The following is a 22,373-nucleotide window of genomic DNA, read 5'->3' on the forward strand; positions in this document are numbered from 1 at the left end:
TATTTGCTATTTCAAGAATTGTGATTGAAATAATTGGGAAATTTTCCCTTCAAAACCAAAAACATTTTTCATAAACGTTACACAATGAACTTCAGAGAGATGACATATGTGATAGTCTGGTTCACAAAGCTATAAGAATAATATTTGTAGTATGTATTGAAAGTTAGTTTTCTCATAAAATGTTAGTCTGTCAAAGCTAAGCACTACTGAATGAGAACTGTAAAATTACCGAAAACCACAATTCTCCAGGTGGCTGTTATGTCTAAATTAAAAACATTCCTTACAGTTAAGATCAATGTCTCACCACCTCATTTCCTTTACTTTCAGAAAGGTCTTTTACATAATATATTTTCCAATAAAATATGTCAGTATAAAGTCATAAACAGCTGTAACACTGAACAGAACTTTGTTTTTAGTACAAAGTCAACAGTGTTATTTCAGTAAGACTCACACAAAATAGCTGGGTACTTTTGAAACTGTGTGGATGGTGTTGTAAAGGAACTATAAAATCAACCATCTATATCCCCACTCCATTTTCTCACCTTTACACAATCTCATAAATCTGTCGAAAGGAGTCTGCAGAGAATGTGTGTAAAAGACTTTAACATTTGTACATTGTTTTTTTTGTTTTTTTTTACTGGTTTAGCCATGCCTTGTAGCCATTTTTTTTATTATAAAGCACCAACATAATCCGGAGTGCTGTACAGTGTCATCACTTACTGTCCCCATTGGGGCTCACAATTTAAATTACAATTGATCCTATAAGTATGGTTTTTGGAGTGAAACCAGAATATCTAGATGAAACCCTGAAAACACTGGTAGAATGTACAAACGGTCCTTGGTCAGATATGACCCCGATGCTGCAAGTTGCTAACCACTGAACCACTGTGCTGCTTGTATGACGAAAAAAACATGTTGCATTTATAAGGGGGTGCATACTGTATATTACTGAGCCTGGATGCACAGATCATGACAAAAGTCTAGAAAACTTATACCACTTTTTCATGTGCTGTTTATTTACTAATCTAGCTTGCACACAATTAGGCCAGTTTATCAATGCCATAACATGTATGAAGTTTCGAGACAATACTAGAACACTGGCATCTTTGTTATCAGGTGTCACAGAGAGATACATGGCACCACAATGGGCAACACTGATATAAATCCACTCAGAAATATTCACCCAGTTCTATACAGAGATCAGCTTTCAAGTTGGGGTTCAACATGTCTAGGAGTTTTTCCAGGTTTCACACACACATGCCAATCGAAGATCATATGTTCTCCTAGGCTCTATTGTGCACACTTCAGCATTACTCAGAAGCTTTCTTGTTTGTGCAAGCAAGGAGACCCAACCACAACAGTCACATGCTAACAGATGCACAAATCAACTCTTATCTACAGGGCTTCCTTTGCAAGTCTCTGCTACCTCCTAATAGTAGCATGGCTCGCAAGGCGGGAATTCCCCAGTGCCATGTTTCTAAACCACACAGGAGCCACAGCCATAGACAAACAATGTAAAATTACATTTAATAATTTTCACAACAAGTTAACCAATGTTAAAATGGCAACCTACAAAACAGAAGTTGGGGAGAAGTCAAACATTATTTACACGACTATCCAATGTCCTCCTTCCTAGATCCGTATTGATGTTGATAATGCCAGTGTTCAGTGTTGTTTTTCGTGGGTTACATTCTTTAGTTCTCTGCTTGCATTTCTATCAGGGCCAAATCTCAAGCACTTGCTTTCTGAATGACTTTAGCTTTGTAGGGATGGGTGATGTTAACCAGTAGTTGGTTGGACATTTGTTTAATGTTTAAATATGTTTGTGTTGCATTGAGTTGAGAAATAGCTGGAACAGAAGGCTATTTTACCTTTATGAACGAATATATTTATATTTTAATTTATAAAGTAAACCAATAATAAAGTGTCAAGGCCATACATCACAATTTTGCAATACTGTTTTGAATCAGTTTTTGCACTTGAAAACCATATAAAACCGTATTGCTTGTCTTATACTGAACATCGACCACCCATATAAAAGCTTACACAAAAGATGTATCAGGTTATGAAAGTTTTCGTACTTATGTTTTTCTGCTTTATGTGGGATATTTGTATGCATCCTGCAAACCTATGGTTTAATATTAAGTAGTGTCTGTCATATGTTCTTATATTTTTGCTTATAATTAGAGCTACCTGTTTTAGTTATGCTATGCAGTCCACTCCTCAACATGATCATCCAGACTAACTCCTAATAAATATGTAAGGCCATATTCACACTATGCTTACGGCTAGTATTTTAGCTGTAAAAAAAAACCTGTCAAATATCATGGCTGCAAAAAAAATCATAATTTTTAAGCAGTTTTTTAATTGAAAAACTGATGGTTTTTAATGGTTAGAAATATATGTAGAAATTATGTTTTTCCAAAAGCAAAAAGAGCATATAAATTATGGGCGTAAATTTAATGTGCTAATGCACTAACAGCTATTTTACTATTGAGATCAATAGAAAGTTTGGAACAACCGGGACTTTTCCTAGAGCCGGCCATTCTACCAAACTAATTAATTGGGAGAGAAGGGCCTTGGTAAGAGGGGTGTTCAAGAACCCAAAAAATGCATTGGCCCAGATTTATCAATCTATTTGAAAGCAGAGCTCATTAAAATATGAATGCTGAGCTGTGATTGGTTGTGAAGGGCAAAACCAGACAGATTTTGTTTCAGTAAAACTGCTGCATCTAGGCCAATGTGTGAATGGCTGAATTTACACACAGTAATTTGTAACCTTTTTCCATGATTTTTTTTTATTTTTAAACCCTGCTTTTCAAGAGCCATAACTTTTTTTTCTGTCCATGTAACTCTATAAGGCCTATGTCTCACAGCTATCAATGCATGTCAGAGCAAATAACAAGACATGAGAGGTAAATAACTGCCTGTAGAGCTCAAAGACAGGACTATGTGGAGGCACAGATCTGGAAAAGGGTACAAAAAATGTCTGCTTCACTGAAAGTTCCAAAGAGCATAGTGACCTCCAAAATTTGGTGCAACCAGGAGATGTAACTTGTAACTTCTGGGCTCTGATGCAAAATCTGCAACAGGGCCCCATGTGCCAATTATAATACTGTTCTCTTATGGGGCAGATGTGCTTTTGGGCCCCCTTAGGCGCCATGGCCTCGTGCGACTACTACCTCTGCATCCCCTATAGCAATGCCTCTGACCAGGAGTCTTCCTAGAGCTGGCCATCCCACCAAACTAAGTAGTCAAGGAAGAAAGGCCTTGGTAAGAAATGTGACTTAGAACCCAATGGTCACTAAGCTCTGTAGATTCTACGTGGAGATGGGAGAAAATTCCAAAAGGTCAACTATCACAGCAGCATTCCATCTGGGTTTAATGGCCAAAAGAAGCCTCTCCACAGTAAAAGACATAATAAAAGCCCACACGAAGTTTACAAAAAAGCACCTAAAGGACTTTTAGACTTGGAGAAACAGAATTCCCTGGTCTAAAGAAACCAAAATTATAGGGTTTTTTTGTGTCAAAAGGATACATTTATTGAAAAGTCAAAGCAAATGAATACAGAAGATACATGCATACAGAAATCCAAATGCAAATACAACAGCATAAAGAAAAACAATATAGATAAGGTAGGGAAGATGAGGAAAGGGGAGGGGGTAGGCAAAGAAAAAGGGGGAGCTATGCAGAGGAATAAAATATCAATCACAAGAATGGAAAAGCAATATTCCAAGAACAATATGGGTCACATTAAACAGTCAGAAAAAACAGCAATGAGCATCTGGTAGGAGAACATATAAAAAGACAGTCTTTAACATGAAAGGTAGTAATGCAAGTCAGGGACGTAGGAAGAGGATTTCTAAGGCTGCCAAACCTTACTGAATAGATTGACTGAATCTGCCCTGATGCCGTTCAAGTTAGGATCGCATGGGGAGATCACCATGGGGAGTAAGATTGAAGTGTTTAGCCTCAATTCTAAGCGTCATTTCTGGAGAATACCAGGCACTGCTCATCACCTGCCCACTACCATCCCTACAGTGAAACATGGTGCTGGTAACATCATGCTGTGTTTTTCAGCACTTGGGACAGAAAGACTGGTCATGGTTGAGGGAAAGATGTTCAGAGATATTCTAAATGAAAACCTGATCCAGAGTGCTCTTTACCTCAGCATTGCTACTGCTGGGGGCCATATAATAAGCAGCTATCTACATAGATGGCTGCTTACTGTATGCTCTGAGGACTTAACTCTTACCTCAACAGACTCCTGGCTGTAATTTCATCTGTACTATAGTCTCTAGGGGATCATGTAATGGTCACTAGAGGCTGCACTGCAGCAGAAAATACAGCCAGGAGCAAGGTTGGGTTACAGTTAGGGTGCTTCCACACCACTTTTTAATCCTACGGCTGCCAGAACCGGCAGGGATATTTCAAAACCGGGTGCTCCCGTATCCCCGCTGGACAGGCGCAACTTCTCATTTATTTGAATGAGCCAAACAGAGTCAGATAGTGACTCCGGTCGGCTCATTATTGCCATTGTTTTGTGACCAGATACGGGGCGAAGATAAGCCAACCGGAGTCACTATCTGACAGCCGTAGGATTAAAACGTGGTGTGAATGCACCCTTAGGCAGGCTGTGTTCCCACATAGTGTTTTTAACATTCCATGAAGTGTAGTACTCTTTTAACATGGAAATACCACAAGGAGGAATGAAATAATGGAGCACTCACCCAGATTTGAAGTCTTGAAAGGATAGTTTTATTCCAGCAAAGGCATCACATTACATGATAAGGAGCAGGGTGTAGGGGTGCGGACATGAGGCAGGAGGTGGACGGACAAGTGGAGGAGCGACAATTGTTTCATGCTGTATAGCGCTTCATCGGGCTCCAGGTTGTTTACTTTAAAGAAGACATTTGGCAGCCAGGGGTTGCATGAGGCCAGGTGTGGCATGAGTTTTTCAAGTTTTTGATGCACTTTTACAAATCCAGCGCTTAAAGTCTCATAGTAAATGCGATGTGAAGTCTTAATGGACTATGGGGGACAGTTATTAAAACTCGTGCAGAGGAAAAGTTGACATCAGATTGCTTCTTGCATTTTTAAAAAGGTCTCTGAAATGAAAGAAGGCATATGATTGGTTGCTATAGGCAACTGGTTATCTTTTCCTCTACACAGGTTTTGATAAATCTCCCCCTATGTGCACACATGCCTTAGTAAATTACACCTAATGAAGGAGATTCATCTAAACATGTGCAAAGGAAAAGTTGACCAGTTGCCCATAGCAACCAATCAGATTCCTTCTTTCATTTTTGAAAAGGCCTCTGAAAAATAAAAGAAGTGATCTGCTTGGCTGTTATGGACAACTGGTCAGTTTTTCCTCAGCACAGGTCTTGATAAATCTCCCCCATAGACCCTAAGCACAAAGCCAAGACAATACATGAGCGACTTAACCTCTTAAGGCCAAGCCCATTTTGGCCTTAAGGGCCTGGCCAATTTTCATTTTTGCATTTTTGCTTTTTCCTCCTCTCCTTTTAACCCCTTAAGGACTCAGCGTTTTTGCATTTTCATTTTTTCCTCATCACCTTCTAAAAATCATAGCGCTTTCAATTTTGCACATAAAATTCCATATGATGGCTTATTTTTTGCCTCACCAATTCTACAATGCAGTTAAATTAGTCATTTTACCAAAAAATACACAGAGAAACAGAAAAAAAAATTCATTGTGCAACAAAATTGAAGAAAAAATTTCATTTTGTAACTTTTGGGGGCTTCTGTTTCTGCGCAGTGCATTTTTCGGCACAAATGACTTTATTCTGTAGGTCCGTACGATTAAAATGATACCCTACTTATATAGGTTTTATTTTGTCGTACTTCAGGAAAAAATCATAACTACATGCAGGAAAGTTTATCGGTACCAATGCATTGCATTGATCAGACTTTTTGATCGCTTTTCATAAATTTTTTTATGATTATAAAAAGTGACCAAAAATACGCTATTTGGACTTTGGAATTTTTTTGCGCGTACGCCATTGACCATGCGGTTTAGTTAATAATATATTTTTATAGCTCGGACATTTCCACACGCGGCGATACCACATATGTTTATTTTTATTTACACAGTTTTATTTTTTTTTATGGGAAAAGGGGGGTGATTCAAACTTTTATTAGGTAAGGGGTTAGATGAACTTTGTTAACTTTTTTTATTTTTCACTTTTTTTTTTGCAGTGTTATAACTCCCATAGTGACCTATAACACTGCACACACTGATCTTTTACCCTTATCCCTGCAAAGCCATAGCTTTGCATGGATCAGCATAATAGGGGGTTGAATGCTCGAGCCTGTAGCTCAGGCTTGGAGCAATCAAATGCTGATCGGATGCGACGGTGCAAGGTAAGGGGGCCTCCGTTCGCGTCCTAGCTGATCAGGACATCGCGATTTTATCGCGATAGTCCAATCAGCCCGACTGAGCTGCCGGGAAGCTTTTACTTTCATTTTCGACGCGGCGATCATCTTTGATCGCTGCATCTGAAGGGTTAATAGCGCGCGGCACGAACAATTGTGCTTTGGAACATCATCTTTTCTTTTATCATAAAATGTACGGTGCAACCGAAAAAATATTATTTGCAAGCGGTATCTTATGAGAAAACAGCAATTTTGCAAATTTTGGGGTGTTTGGTTTTTACGCAGTGCACTTTATGGTAAAAATGATACATTATCTTTATTCTGTAGGTCAATGCGATTAAAACTATACCCAATTTATATCATTTTAATATTATTGTACTTTTTTTTTAAAATGCAGACTTTTTTTTTAAACAAATTTGGTATGCATAAAATTGTCATTTTCTGACCCCTTTAACCCCTTAAGGACACATGACGTACTGGAACGCCATGGAACGTCATGTGTCCGCTCGCGATTTATAACGCGGGGCCACGCTGCGTCTAAAGTGAAAGTGAAAGTATGCCGGTTAGCTCAGTGGGCTGTTCGGGATAGCCGCGGCGAAATCGTGGCATCCCGAACAGCTTACAGGACAGCAGGAGGGTCCCTACCTGCCTCCTCTCTGTCCGATTGCCGAATGACTGCTCAGTGCCTGAGATCCAGGCATGGGCAGTCAAGCGGCAGAATCATCGATCACTGGTTTCCTATGAGAAACCAGTGATCAATGTAAAAGATCAGTGTGTGCATTTAACCCCTTCCCTATTAAAAGTTTGAATCACCCCCCTTTTCCCATAAAAAAAACACAGTGTAAATAAAAATAAATATAAACATATATGGTATCGCCGCTTGTGGAAATGTCCGAATTATAAAAATATATCATTAATTAAACCGCACGGTCAATGGCGTACGCGCAAAAAAATTCCAAAGTCCTAAATAGTGCATTTTTGGTCACTTTTTATATCATGAAAAAATTAATAAAAATCAATAAGTCCTATCAATGCAAAAAGATACCGTTAAAAACTTCAGATCACGGCGCAAAAAATGAGCCCTCATACCGCCCCATACGCGCAAATAAAAATGTTATAGGGGTCAGAAGATGACAATTTTAAACGTATAAATTTTCCTGCATGTAGTTATGATTTTTTCCAGAAGTGCGACAAAATCAAACTTATATAAGTAGGGTATCATTTTAATCGTATGGATCTACAGAATAAAGATAAGGTGTCATTTTTACCATCTACTAAGCCCCCAAATTTACAAAACAGCGGTTTTTTTTTTCAATTTTGTCTCACAATGATTTCTTTTCCGTTTGCCGTAGATTTTTGGGCAAAATGACTGACGTCATTACAAAGTAGAATTGGTGGGGAAGCTGTTAAATGTGTGATCCGTGGGGTATTTATTAAGCATGGCACCAGGTTAAAAAGGGAGAAAGCCCATGCTCTGAAGCTTGCTCTTGGGAAGGTGGCAGACCTTGAGTTGGCTCACAAACGGGCCCTCTCATCCTCTGTCTTAGGAGAATTGGTGTTGGCGCGCCAGGAAGCTAGACGTCTTTTGGACGCCTCTTCCAAACAGGGCTTACACTTATGCCGCAGTAAATTCTATGAATTTGGCAATAAAAGTGGTCGTATGCTTGCTAGAGCTCTCAGAGAACGCATGGCGTCTTCCCATATTCCCTGTATCAAACAGCGTTCAGATACGCAGGTCCATACCACCCCAGAAATAGCCGCGGAATTTTGTCAATATTACAGTGACCATTATAATCTTCCTGCCACTGCACGTCCTGACCCTGCTTCTTTTCCCGTACCTGACCTCCCCAGACTTTCTGCTGAGGTTTCTGGGGAGCTGGATGCCCCGTTCACGGCGGAGCAGCTCCTTGGTGTTATTTCCTCACTACTGGGGGGGAAGAGTCCGGGCCCGGATGGTTACACCGCGGCTTTCTATAAGAAATTTGGGGAACAACAAGCCTCCTTGATGATAGCTTCTTTTAATGCAGTGGGTCCGGAATGCCCCTTTCCTCCCCAGTCTACTATGGCTCATGTTGCGGTGCTTCCCAAACCGGGCAAAGACCCACAAGCATGTGCCAGCTATAGGCCCATTTCGCTGCTAAATGTGGACCTTAAGCTGTTTTCTTAATTTATCGCAATCCGGCTAGGGGCCCATTTGCCCAAGCTTGTTCATCCTGATCAGGTGGGCTTTGTTCCGGGAAGGGAAGCACGCGATAACACGTTAAAAACCCTGGATATAATTCATCATGCCCAAACCAGACGACTCCCCCTTATGATTCTATCCCTAGACGCCAAAAAGGCGTTTGATCGCATTTTGTGGTCATCCTTGAGGGAGGTGCTGGGAGTTGTAGGGTTGGGCCCGGTCCTTACGGCTAAAATTATGTCCTTATACCATAACCCCTCCGCTAGATTAAGGATTAATGGTTCTTTATCCCCCCCCTTCTTTGTTCATAACGGCACCCGCCAGGGTTGCCCCTTATCCCCCCTGCTTTACGTGCTTGTTATGGAACACCTTCTGGCAGCTATTCGCAGGAATCCGGACATTGCGGGGATTAGGATTGGGGAAGCAGACTATAAGTGCTCTGCATTTGCAGATGATCTTTTGGTTTATATCACTAACCCCCATGTTTCACTCCCCTCCTTGATGTCCGTGGTGTCCGGATTCGGGGCTTGGTCCAATTTTAAAATTAATGTATCCAAATCTGAAGCTTTGAATTTTTCTCTCCCACTCCCAATGGTAGATGTGCTTAAATCCAATTTTCCCTTCTCCTGGCCCTCTCAGGGAATTAAATATCTAGGTATTGTGTCCCCCTCAGACTTATCCCTCTTATACCAACGTAATTTTGCCCCTCTCCTTTCCAATTTCACGTCCTACCTGGAGAAATGGCAGACCAAGACTCTTTCTTGGTTTGGGAGGGTCAATGCCCTGAAAATGACTCTTCTGCCTAAGTTGTTGTACCTTTTACAAACCATCCCCATAACCTTGGCAGCTTCTTATTGGCGTACTATGCACGGGAGGTTTGTATTATTTGTGTGGAAGGGGGGGAGACCGCGGATTAGCCGTAGGGTCTTATTCCGCCCGAAGGAGGAGGGGGGCTTGGGCCTTCCGGACTGTCGTTTATACTATCTGGCAGCTATGCATGCTAGACTGTTAGATTTGTTGCACAATGCTGAATCAAAACTCTGGGTACGAATGGCCCATGCCTTATACTCTGGTGTGTTGGCTGGACTGCCTTGGACGTGGCCCCCGCCACCCTCCTCCTTGTCCTCGTGGACCTTCACCTCCCAACGGACGTTGTCCGTTTTGTGTGGTCAGAAGTTAAATGATTCCTTAGTAGACCCTGCTGGTCCTATGATCCCTGTCACTGGTAATCCTGCTTTTCCTCCTGGGCTAGCCCCCGGGTGTCTATTGCAGGTCCCGACGGTACCCCCTGCTCGTTTCTACCATATGCTTACCTGCTGCCCATGGCTTCTCTTCTGCGGGAAGGATTCCCTAGAAGCAGTTGTCTCTTTACATATGCGCAACTTCAACATTTTTATGCTGCTACTAAAAGGCGATCGAAGCTGCATAGGGAACTGACCACATTTGAGAAGCTGTGTCTACTGCCCCCGGTGCCCTCTCATACGATAGGCTTTCTGTACCGCTTGTTGCTTTCTCGCTACAGCACATCTCTCCCGTCTTACTGTGCAGCGTGGGAACAGGAGCTGGGAATATCATTGTCCCCAGCCCAGTGAGCTAAGTGCTTTAGGCTGTGTCATAAATCAGTAGTGGCTTGTAAGGCCCAGGAGATGAATTATAAAGTGCTCACTTGTTGGTACCGTACTCCAGCCCAACTTCGGCATTGGTTTCCAATGGTCCCTGACACTTGTTGGCGATGTGGGGACTCGGTAGGCACTATGATCCACATATGGTGGTCTTGCCCTAGTCTCACACCTTTCTGGTCTACGGTACTCAGAGTGACCCAGGAGGTGACAAAAGTAGACATCCCTCATTCACCGGACGCTGTTCTACTTTCTCATCTACCTATGTCGGCCAACTCGGTCCAGAAGTCCCTCCTTGGTTATATGCTTCAAGCGGCTCGTACGGTCATTCCCCGTAGGTGGAAATCTCCTTATCCCCCCACCGTTGGGGAGTGGTTAACTGAAATTGCGCTTACCAGGGGTATGGAGGAGCTAGTGGCCCTTTCTCCTGCGGAGAATGACCGTTTCACGAAAACTTGGTTTGATTGGATGACATTTCAATCCTCCCCTGGATATAGGGATCTGTTTGGCCCTCCCCCTGCCCCTCAGTAGCCCGCTCGAGTTTGGACCTCCTCTCCCAGACCCTCTCATGTTCCCTACCCTCTTCCCTTCCTTCCCCTGGCTGTCTTTTGTGCCCTCTATTCCTTTTGTTTCTGGATGTCTCCCCATGTATGTTTGTAGTCTTTATTGTTCTTATGCTCTTCTGTTTTACCTCTCATTGCCTTTCGTCTATCCTGATAGCTTGATTATCTTTCTTCTTATTTCCTCATTTCCTCATTGATGGAATCGCCTGTTTTTCTAAGCAAGAGTCATTTTTGAATATTGTTCTGGATCTCCCTGTTGTGTGGAGCACAGACTTTCCCATTCTCTTTGCTGAATAGATTCTGCAATGCTTGTTACTAGCTGAACTGTTTCCATAACTGCCTTAGCAAAGTTTTGAGTTAAAGGGTACCTCTCATCAAAAAAACTTTTGATATATTATAGATTAATGTATGCAGAATAACTTCACAATTGCATGTTATTAAAAAATATGCTTCTTTCTATTTAATTTTCCACTTTGAAGAAATGACCACTAGGGGTCTCCCTACCAGTCCTTGCAGCAAGCATTTCAGACTCATGCTGGAGTCCTAAACACTACGAGCTGCCAGTCTGCTTTGTTCACAAAGGAGAACACTCAGAGCTGCCAGCCTGCTTTGTTCACAGCCTGTTTGGCTGTGAACAAAGCAGGCTGGCAGCTCTGAGTGTTTAGGACTCCAGCATGAGTCAGAAATGCTTGCTGACAGGACTGATCGGGAAAAATAGAATAGAAAGAAGCGTATTTTTCATTAACATGCTATTGGAAAGTTATTCAACATTCATTAATCTAAAATATATCAAAAGTTTATTTGATGAGAGGTACCCTTTAATTTTGTGGAACTTGCAGTCATTTGTATACCTCAGAGGTAATTCATTACCATTGTGTCCACGGGTTATACCCACTGGTTTGTTTTATTTCTATGTTTGATTCATTGCCTATATTCCTTTTATTGTATTTTGTTTTATTGTTTGAAAATAAAAACCTTCAAATATAAAAAAAAAACTAGAATTGGTGGCGCAAAAAATAAGCCATCATATGGATTTTTAGGTGCAAAATTGAAAGAGTTATGATTTTTTAAAGGCAAGGAGGAAAAAACGAAAATGCAAAAACGGAAAAACCCTCGGCCCTTAAGGGGTTAAAATGTTTTATTTTTCCTTATACTGGGATGTATGAGGGCTTATTTTTTGTGTTGTGATCTGTAGTTTTTATTGGTACCATTTTTGTTTTGATGGGACTTTTTGATCGCTTTTATTAATGTTTCAAATCAGTATTTTTGATGTTTGGTATGTTTTTTTTACATTTACGCCATATACCGTGCGGGATCAGAAACATTATATTTACATTTTTTGGACATTTACATACACAGTGATACCAAACATGTTAATTTATTTATTTATTTATTTTTTGTAAAATGGAAAAATAAGGGGGATTTGATTTTTTTTAATTAGGGGAGGGGGTTTTATATAATTTTAGAAACTTTTTTTATTTTACACTTTTCAAGACCCCAAAGGGGACTTTTATATGCAATTATTAGATTAGCTAAGCCAGGCTACATCATTGAATTGGCAATCAGGGGGCAGGAGGCAGGTAAGGGGACACTTCTCCGCCATGTTGGCTCACGGAACCCCCGCAATCTCATTGCAGGGGTTCCATGAGCTCCACTGAGCTACTGGCAAACTTTCACTTTAGACGCCACATTGATCCCACCGCTGCCCGGCATAAGCAGTGAGTGTGAGGCTACTGTTAGTAGCCTACACTCACTACTCTGAAGCGAGCACAGTTCCTGCGCTCGATTCAAAGCCACTTAAGGACTCGGTGTACAGGTATGCCCTTGCTCCTTTAAAGGGGTTCTCCGGTGATTACACATCTTTTCCCCTATCCAAAGGATAGGGGATAAGATGGCTGATCGCGGGAGTCCTGCCGCTGGGTACCCCCGGGATCATGCACGCGGCACCCCGTTTGTAATTAGTCCCTGGAGTGTGTTTGCTCCGGGACTGATTACAGGCGACCACCGGGCCGGCGGCGTGTGACGTCACGCCTCCGCCCCCGTGTGACGTCACGCTCTGCCCCTCAATGCAAGCCTATGGGAGGGGGCATGATAGCTGTCATCAGGCATCTTATGCCCTATCCTTTGGATAGGGGAAAAGATGTGTAAGCACCGGAGAACCCCTTTAAGTACCAGGAAGCAAGGGCATACCTGTAACGCACTTCTTCTTTAACAGGTTAAGGACAACTCTAAATGTTTTTGAGTGACCCACCCAGAGCCCTGACTTGAACCCAATGATAAATCACTGAGAGACCTTAGAATGGCTGATCACCGAAGGTCCCCATTCAGCCTGACAGAACTTCAGAGGATCTGCACAGAAGAATGACAGAAAATCCCCAAATCCAGGTTCGCAAACCTTGTAACATCATACCAAAGAAAAATGGAGGATGTAATCACTGCCAAAGGTTTTTGTTTACTAAGTACCGAATAAAGGGTCTGAATACTTATTTATGTCAGTGCAATATTTTATTTTTTCTTTTTATATAAATTAGCAAAGATATGTAAAATGTTGTTTTCACTTTGTCACGGGGTGTTAAGTGCAGAATGATGGGGGAAAATTATTTATTTAATTATTTTTTATTTTAGCAACAAAACAAAATGTGAAAAAAGTAAAAGGGTCTGAAACCTTTCTGAATGCTCTACAGATGCAGCAGGTGGCAGCAAATTGTACTGCAGCCCTGTATTATGTGACCCCAGCCCCATCTGCTGGTCACATATTTAAAGTGCATATTCACCTTGGAACAGTAATTGATATAGTTTATTTATAGATCTACTATATTTTACATGAAAGGTTGAGTTACTTTGTAGATCTATTCTTTTACCTGTCTTGCACTTTTGTACAGCCTATAATATAACTTTTAGAGTTGAAATCTGACCTATTGCACTGAGCCATTATAATGTTATTTTGAGTCAATTAAAGTACAAGACATCTATATTCATCCTCTTAAGCAATATACACATGATGTTGTAAAATAGCCAATGGCAGTTGATAAATTTATATGAAAACTTGCTGAAAAAAATTAAAAATAAAAATTAGGAATTAAAGGGAGCCCCTCATCCAAAGATAAAAATAGCTATAGTGTACCTGTAAATAATAATAATGTTGACATGTCATCAAGACATGCCAAATATTTAAATCATTTAGGGTCTGAGTGTTCTGATTGTGGATTGCTGGAATGAACACAGTGGCCAGTTCATGTTATACTCATCCACCTGGTCCTCTCGCACTCCTGTAAGGGTGCATTCATACCACGTTTTAGTGATCTGATTGCCCGATCCAGCGGGAACATTTCAAAACCGCACTGAATCTCATTCATTTAAATGTGCCGACCGGAGTCAGATATCGACTCCAGTCGGCACATTTATGCCCCACATCTGGTTTTTGGCCCAATTGAAAACCACATTTAGATCCCCTGTATGTATATATATATATATATATATATATATATATATATATATATACATACAGTGGGGCAAAAAATAATTTAGTCAGCCCCCAATTGTGCAAGTTCTCCCACTTAAAAAGATGAGAGGCCTGTAATTTTCATCATAGGTGTAGCTCAAATATGAGAGACATAATGAGAAAACAAAAAACATAAAATCACTATGTCTGATTTTTTAAGAATTTATTAGCAAATTATGGTGGAAAATAAGTATTTGGTCACCTACAAACAAGCAAGATTTCTGTCTTTCACAGACCTGTAACTTCTTCTTTAAGAGTCTCCTCTGTCCTCCACTCATAACCTGTAAACCTGTATTAATGGCACCTGTTTGAACTTGTTATCAGTATAAAAGACACCTGTCCACAACCTCAAACAGTCACACTCCAAACTCCACTATGGCCAAGACAAAAGAGCTGTCAAAGGACACCAGAAACAAAATTGTAGACCTGCACCAGGCTGGGAAGACTGAATCTGCGATAGGCAAGAAGCTTAGTGTGAAGAAATCAACTGTGGGAGCAATTATTAGAAAATGGAAGACATACAAGACCACTAATAATCTCCATCGATCTGGGGCTACATGCAAGATCTCACCCCATGGTGTCAAAATGATCACAAGAACGGTGAGCAAAAATCCCAGAACCACACGGGGGGGGGGGGGGGACCTAGTGAATGACCTGAAGAGAGCTGGGACCAAAGTAATAATGGTTACCATCAGTAACACACTACGCTGCCAGGGACTCATTTCACACAGTGTCAGACGTGTCCCCCTGCTTGAGCCAGTACATGTCCGGGCCCTTCTGAAGTTTGCTAGAGAGCATTTTGATGATCCAGAAAAGCATTGGGAGAATGTCATATGGTCAGATTAAACCAAAATTGAACTTTTTGGTAAAAACTCAACTCACCGTGTTTGGAGGAGTTGCATCCGAGGAACATCATACCTACTGTGGGGGTAGAAACATCATGCTTTTGGGCTCTTTTTCTGCTAAGGGACCAGGACGACAGATTTGTGTAAAGTAAAGAATGAATGGGGCCATGTATCAATAGATTTTGAGTGAAAACCTCCTTCCATCAGCAAGGGCATTGAAGATGAAATGTGGTTGGGTCTTTCAGCATGACAATGATCCCAAACACACCACCCGGGCAACGAAGAAGCATTTCAAGGTCCTGGAGTGGTCTAGCCAGTCTCCAGATCTCAACCCTATAGAAAACTTTTGGAGGGAGTTGAAAGCCCCAAAACATCACTGCTCTAGAGGAGATCTGCATGGAGGAATGGGCCAAAATACCAGCAACAGTGTGTGAAAACCTTGTGAAGACTTACAGAAAATGTGGCCTCTGTCATTGCCAACAGAGGGTATATAACAAAGTATTGATATGAACTTTTGTTAATGACATAATACTTATTTTCCACCATAATTCTCAAATAATTAAGTAATGCAAATTTTTAAATAACAAAAAAATCAATGTCATTTTATGGATTTTTTTCTCATTATGCCTCTCATAGTTGAGGTATACAGGCCTCTCTCATCTTTTTAAGTGGGATAACTTACACAATTGGTGGCTGACTAAATACTTTTTTGCCCCACTGCAGATATATATATATATATATATATATATATATATATATATATATATAATAATAATAAGCAAAGGAGAAGCAGAACTCTAATAGGAGTAAATAAAGTAGACTTCGTGTGCATGCAGGCTGAAGGATCAAGTCTCGGGTCCTCATACAATACAGCAATAGGAACAACACAACCACACTCACAGGTAGTGATGAAGAAAAGCTGGCTTTATTCCACAGCAAACAGGCAACGTTTCGGCTGCGCAATTACAGCCTTCTTCAACCCTTGATGGGCGATTTTCAGTTCATTTTCGGATGTCCGAACAGAAGAAACACAGCAGAACTAGAGTAGGGAGTGTTCAATGGGGGTAAAATTTGTACGTGTCTGTTTAAAAAAAAAAAAAAAAAAGAAGTTACTCTGAATTTATTATATTTTTGGAATTATAACACTTTAAAAAATCCTGCTAAGGCTAAGTTTCCACTTGGTTTTCTTTCTGGCAGTTTTTGGAATACTGCCACTGCAGTTTTTGAGCCAAAGTCAGAAGTGAACCCATAAGATCCATAAGGGAGGAGAAGTGTAAGTCCTTACTTCATATGTCCTATTGCTATGGGGATTTGCTTCTACTTTGGACAGTTCCCGAGACACGTGTCATCAGAGAGCACTTAGACAGAAAAGAAAATCTCAACTTTAGCAGCTAAAAAGTACTGAAAGGATTAAGATATTTTAATAGAAGTAATTTACAAATCTGTTTAACTTACTGGAGCCAGTTGATAAATATAAAAAAGTTTTTTTCCTGGATAACCCCTTTGAAGTCAACAGTCTGAGGGGTGCTCCACTGGAAAAGATAATTTTTTTTTTAAATCAACTGGTGCCAGAAAGTTAAACAGATTTGCAAATTACTTCTACCTTCCAGTACTTATCAGCTGCTGTTATGATCCACAGGAAGTTCTTTTCTTTTAGAATTTACTTTCTGCCTGACCACAGTGCTCTCTGCTGAGACCTCTGTCCATTTTAGGAACTATCCAGAGTAGGAGCAAATCCCCATAGAAAACCTATCCTGCTCTGGACAGTTCCTGAAATGGACAGAGGTGTCAGCAGAGAGCACTGTGGGCAGGTAGAAAGGAAATTCAAAAAGAAAAGAACTTCCTGTGGTACCAGTTGATTAAAAAAAAATGTTTTCCAGTGGACTACTCTTTTAACCCCTTAAGGACTCAGGGTTTTTCCGTTTTTGCACTTTCGTTTTTTCCTCCTTACCTTTTAAAAATCATAACCCTTTCAATTTTCCACCTAAAAATCCATATTATGGCTTATTTTTTGCGTCGCCAATTCTACTTTGCAGTGACATTAGTCATTTTACCCAAAAATGCACGGCGAAACGGAAAAAAAAATCATTGTGCGACAAAATCGAAAAAAAAACGCCATTTTGTAACTTTTGGGGGCTTTCGTTTCTACGCAGTGCATATTTCGGTAAAAATTACACCTTATCATTATTCTGTAGGTCCATACGGTTAAAATGATACCCTACTTATATAGGTTTGATTTTGTCGCACTTCTGGAAAAAATCATAACTACATGCAGGAAAATGTATACGTTTAAAAATGTCATCTTCTGACCCCTATAACTTTTTTATTTTTCCACGTATGGGGTGGTATGAGGACTCATTTTTTGTGCCGTGATCTGAAGTTTTTATCAGTATGATTTTTGTTTTGATCGGACTTTTTGATCACTTTTTATTCATTTTTTAATGATATAAAAAGTGACCAAAATACGCTTTTTTGGACTTTGGAATTTTTTTGCGCGTACGCCATTGACCGTACGGCTTAATTAATGATATATTTTTATAGTTCGGACATTTACGCACGCGGCAATACCACATATGTTTATTTTTTATTTTTTTTACACTGTTTTATTTTTTTTATGGGAAAAGGGGGGTGATTCAAACTTTTATTAGGGAAGGGGTTAAATGACCTTTATTAACACTTTTTTTTTACATTTTTTTTGCAGTGTTTTAGGTCCCATAGAGACCTATAACACTGCACACACTGATCTCTAATGCTGATCACTGGCGTGCATTAACACGCCTGTGATCAGCATTATCGGCGCTTGACTGCTCCTGCCTGGATCTCAGGCACGGTGCAGTCATTCGTCGATCGGACACCGGGGAGGCAGGTAAGAGCCCTCCCGGTGTCCGATCAGCTGTTCGGGACGCCGCGATTTCACCGCGGCGGTCCCGAACAGCCCGACTGAGCAGCCGGGTCACTTTCACTTTCACTTTAGAAGCGGCGGTCAAAGCTTCTAAAGGGTTAATACCGCACATCGCCGCGATCGGCGATGTGTGGTATTAGCCGCGGGTCCCAGCCGTTGATTAGCGCCGGGACCGACGCGATATGATGCGGGATCGCGGCGCGATCCCGCTTCATATCGCGGGAGCCGGCGCAGGACGTAAATATACGTCCTGCGTCGTTAAGGGGTTAACGAGGTACTCCAGGGGAGACATAATGTTTTCAAATCAACTGGCCTTTCAGTACTCCTTAGCTGATGTATATTACAGAGGAAGTTGTGTAGTTCTTTCCAGTCTGACCACAGTGCTCTCTGCTTAAACCTCTGTCCATGTCAGGAACTGTCCAGAGCAGGTGCTAATCCCCATAACAAACCTTCATACAGTTCCTGACATAGAGATGGCAGCAGAGAGCACTGTGGTCAGACTGAAAAGAACTATACAACTTCCTTTGGAGCATACAGCAGCTGATAAGTACTGGAAGAATTAAGAGTTTTAAATAGAAGTAATTTACAAATCTGTTTAAAGTGTGCATGTCGTTAGCAAAAACTTTTGATATGATGTAGATAATACTATTATATGCATATTTGTAATAAACTGCTGGATATGTGCAATTCATGTGTTACTTTTGTTTACTATACCCTATATAAATGTAAAACAATTTATAAAATATTATTATTTTTTTTAGTTTAGTCGGGATTATGGTTGTTTTTCTTTGTTTTCAAACACATTTAGATTTAACATTGGTATACCTATTTTATGGAAGTTTATTTTGTTTTGAATTTAAAGTCTATGAAGTCTATAAAGTCTATAAAACTTCACAAAAAATATATTTGGGATGAGTATGAAGTAATAAACCCAATAATAATAAAAACTTTGGAAGGGAATATTATGTTCATTTTGGAATGAAGGGGTACTCTGCTGGAAAACATTTATTTTTTTTTTTTTTAAATCAACTGGTGCCAGAAAGTTAAACAGATTTGTAAATTACTTCTATTAAAAAATCTTAATCCTTCCAGTACTTATCAGCTGTATAATAGAGAGGAAATTATTTTCTTTTTGAATTTCTTTTCTGTCTGACCACAGTGCTCTCTGATGACACCTCTGTCCACTTTAGGGACTGTCCAGAGTAGGAGCAAATCCCCATAGCAAATCTCTCCTTCTCTAGACTGTTCCTGACATGGACAGATATTTCAGCAGAGAGCACTGTGGTCAGACAGAAAGGAAATTCAAAAAGAAAAGAACTTCCTGTGCAGCATACAGCATTTGATAAGTACTGGAAGGATTAAGATTTTTTTAATTGAAGTAATTTACAAATCTGTTTAACTTTCTGGCACCAGTTGATGTAAAATAATTTTTTTTTCCAGTAGAGTACCCCTTTAACTTGGTCACAGACTGTGCCATTTGTAGCTACACATGACTGCCTTGTGATCCTCACAATTATTCAGTAAAGGCCCCTTTCACACTGTACATTCATCAATTTTTAAATATCTGTTATATGTTCCGTTATGTACGTTATGTTCCGTTATGAACGTTATTTTGTGACGGGAGAAAGAACGGAAGAAATAGTGCATGCACTATTTCTCCCGTTACTTTCTCCCATCACAAAATAACGTCTGTTATTAATAACGGGCTATGACGGGTTAAAACGGATAATGTAAAAATCCCATAGACTATAACAGGATTTTGTAAAGGGCGTTTAACGGCTGATTATCAGGGTTTTCATAACGGAACATATGACGGATCTTTAAAAACAGATGAATGTATAGTGTGAAAGCAGCCAAAGACTGAAATTCGAGACCAGGCTTCATTTGACCATCCGGATCAGTCTTGTACTGAGAGGACTTTTTGAAGTATTATAGATTGGACAGACATTAACATGGTGATCCTTTGGCATGTTATCTAGGTATTATATTTAGTTGCAGCTTAATTTTTTGGCAACACTTTGCAACAGTACCACTAGATGTCAGTAAGAAATCTATCCAGGGATAATCATTATTTTAAAACAGATTTACTGTACTTGTTTCATACGATATCCCTTACAGGCTATCAAACATTACATTATTTTTCAGAACTGTTTGATAAATACTGCCTTAAAATAGATCTTATTGTCTTCTGCATTCATAAGTCCAGGGCAGTGTCATAGAGAGCACCTTGACAAAAGACTGCTATGTGGCTGGAGGTGGAGAGGTCCAGTGATACATGATACAATGCATGAAGTGTGACATAGGATGTTACATTGTTAAAACCAGCCAGAAACTTAAAGGGGTATTCCAGGAAAAAAATTTTTTTTATATATCAACTGGCTCCAGAAAGTTAAACAGATTTGTAAATTACTTCTATTAAAAAATCTTAATCCTTTCAGTACTTATGAGCTTCTGAAGTTAAGGTTGTTCTTTTCTGTCTAAGTGTTCTCTGATGACACGTGTCTCAGGAACCGCCCAGTTTAAAGCAAATCCCCATAGTAAACCTCTTCTAAACTGGGCGGTTCCCGAGACACGTGTCATCAGAGAGCACTTAGACAGAAAAGAACAAGCTTAACTTCAGAAGCTCATAAGTACTGAAAGGATTAAGATTTTTTATAGAAGTAATTTACAAATCTGTTTAACTTTCTGGAGCCAGTTGATATATAAAAAAAAGTTTTTTCCTGGATAACCCCTTTAACGCCTTAAGGACCGGGGGTTTTTCCGTTTTTGCATTTTCGTTTTTTGCTCCTTGCCTTTAAAAAATCATAACTCTTTCAATTTTGCACCTAAAAATCCATATGATGGCTTATTTTTTGCGCCACCAATTCTACTTTGTAATGACATTAATCATTTTGCCCAAAAATCTACGGTGAAACAGAAAAAAAAATAATTGTGCGACAAAATTGAAAAAAAAATGCCGTTTTGTAACTTTTGGGGGCTTCCTTTTCTACGTAGTACATTTTTCGGTAAAAATGACACCTTATCTTTTTTCTGTAGGTCCATACGATTAAAATGATACCCTACTTATATAGGTTTGATTTTGTCGGACTTCTGGAAAAAATCATAACTACATGCAGGAAAATTAATACGTTTAAAATTGTCATATTCTGAACCCTATAACTTTTTTATTTTTCCGTGTATGGGGCGGTATGAGGGCTAATTTTTTGCGCCGTGATCTGAAGTTTTTAACGGTACCATTTTTGCATTGATATGACTTATTGATAGCTTTTTATTCATTTTTAAATGATATAAAACGTGACCAAAAATGCACTATTTTGGACTTTGGAATTTTTTTGCGCGCACGCCATTGACCGAGCGGTTTAATTAATGATATATTTTTATAATTCGGACATTTCCACACGCGGTGATACCATATATTTTTTTTTTTTATTTACACTGTGTTTTTTTTTTATTGGAAAAGGGGGGTGATTCAAACTTTTAATAGGGGAGGAGTTAAATGATCTTTATTCACTTTTTTTTTTCACTTTTTTTTTGCAGTGTTATAGGTCCCATAGGGACCTATAACACTGCACACACTGATCTCCATCATTGATCACTGGTTTCTCATAAGAAACCAGTGATCAACGATTCTGCCGCATGACTGCTCAGGCCTGGATCTCAGGCACTGAGCAGTCATTCGGCGATCGGACAGCGAGGAGGCAGGAAGGGGCCCTCCCGCTGTCCTGTCAGCTGTTCGGGATGCCGCGATTAGCCGCGGCTATCCCGAACAGCCCGACTGAACTAGCCGGCCACTTTCGGTTTCACTTTTAGCCGCGCGGAAAAGCTCTGAGCGCGCGGCTAAAGGGTTAATAGCGCGGTGCGCCGCGATCGGCGCTGCGCGCTATTAGAGGCGGGTCCCGGCTTCACTATGACGCCGGGCCCGCCGTAATATGACGCGGGGTTACTGTGTAACCCCGCGTTATATCAGGAGAGCAGGACCAAGGACATACCGGTACGTCCTTGGTCCTTAAGGGGTTAATGAAAGGATAAATCTGCACCATCAATCTGCACCATCAACCACCATAAAGCAAATTACTATTGGGATGCTGGATTGTCTTCTCTCCTGTATCTTCCCATGTCCTGCTTAATCACCCCTCCCCATTCTCTAATACACAGCCATCATGCCCCCTCCCATAGACATGAATGGAGGGGGCATGGCATGACATCATGATCATGGAAGCCCAAGGCTTCCATGACCGTAACGCCGCAACATCTGCCCGGAGGTCTTATACAGTGGTCTCTAACTATAGCCCTCCAGATGTTGCAAAACTACAACTCCCAGCATGCCCAGACAGCTGTTTGGGCATACTGGAATATGTAGT

The sequence above is a fragment of the Hyla sarda genome, chromosome 2 (assembly GCF_029499605.1).
Source record: "Hyla sarda isolate aHylSar1 chromosome 2, aHylSar1.hap1, whole genome shotgun sequence".
In the NCBI taxonomy this organism is placed as follows: Eukaryota; Metazoa; Chordata; class Amphibia; order Anura; family Hylidae; genus Hyla; species Hyla sarda.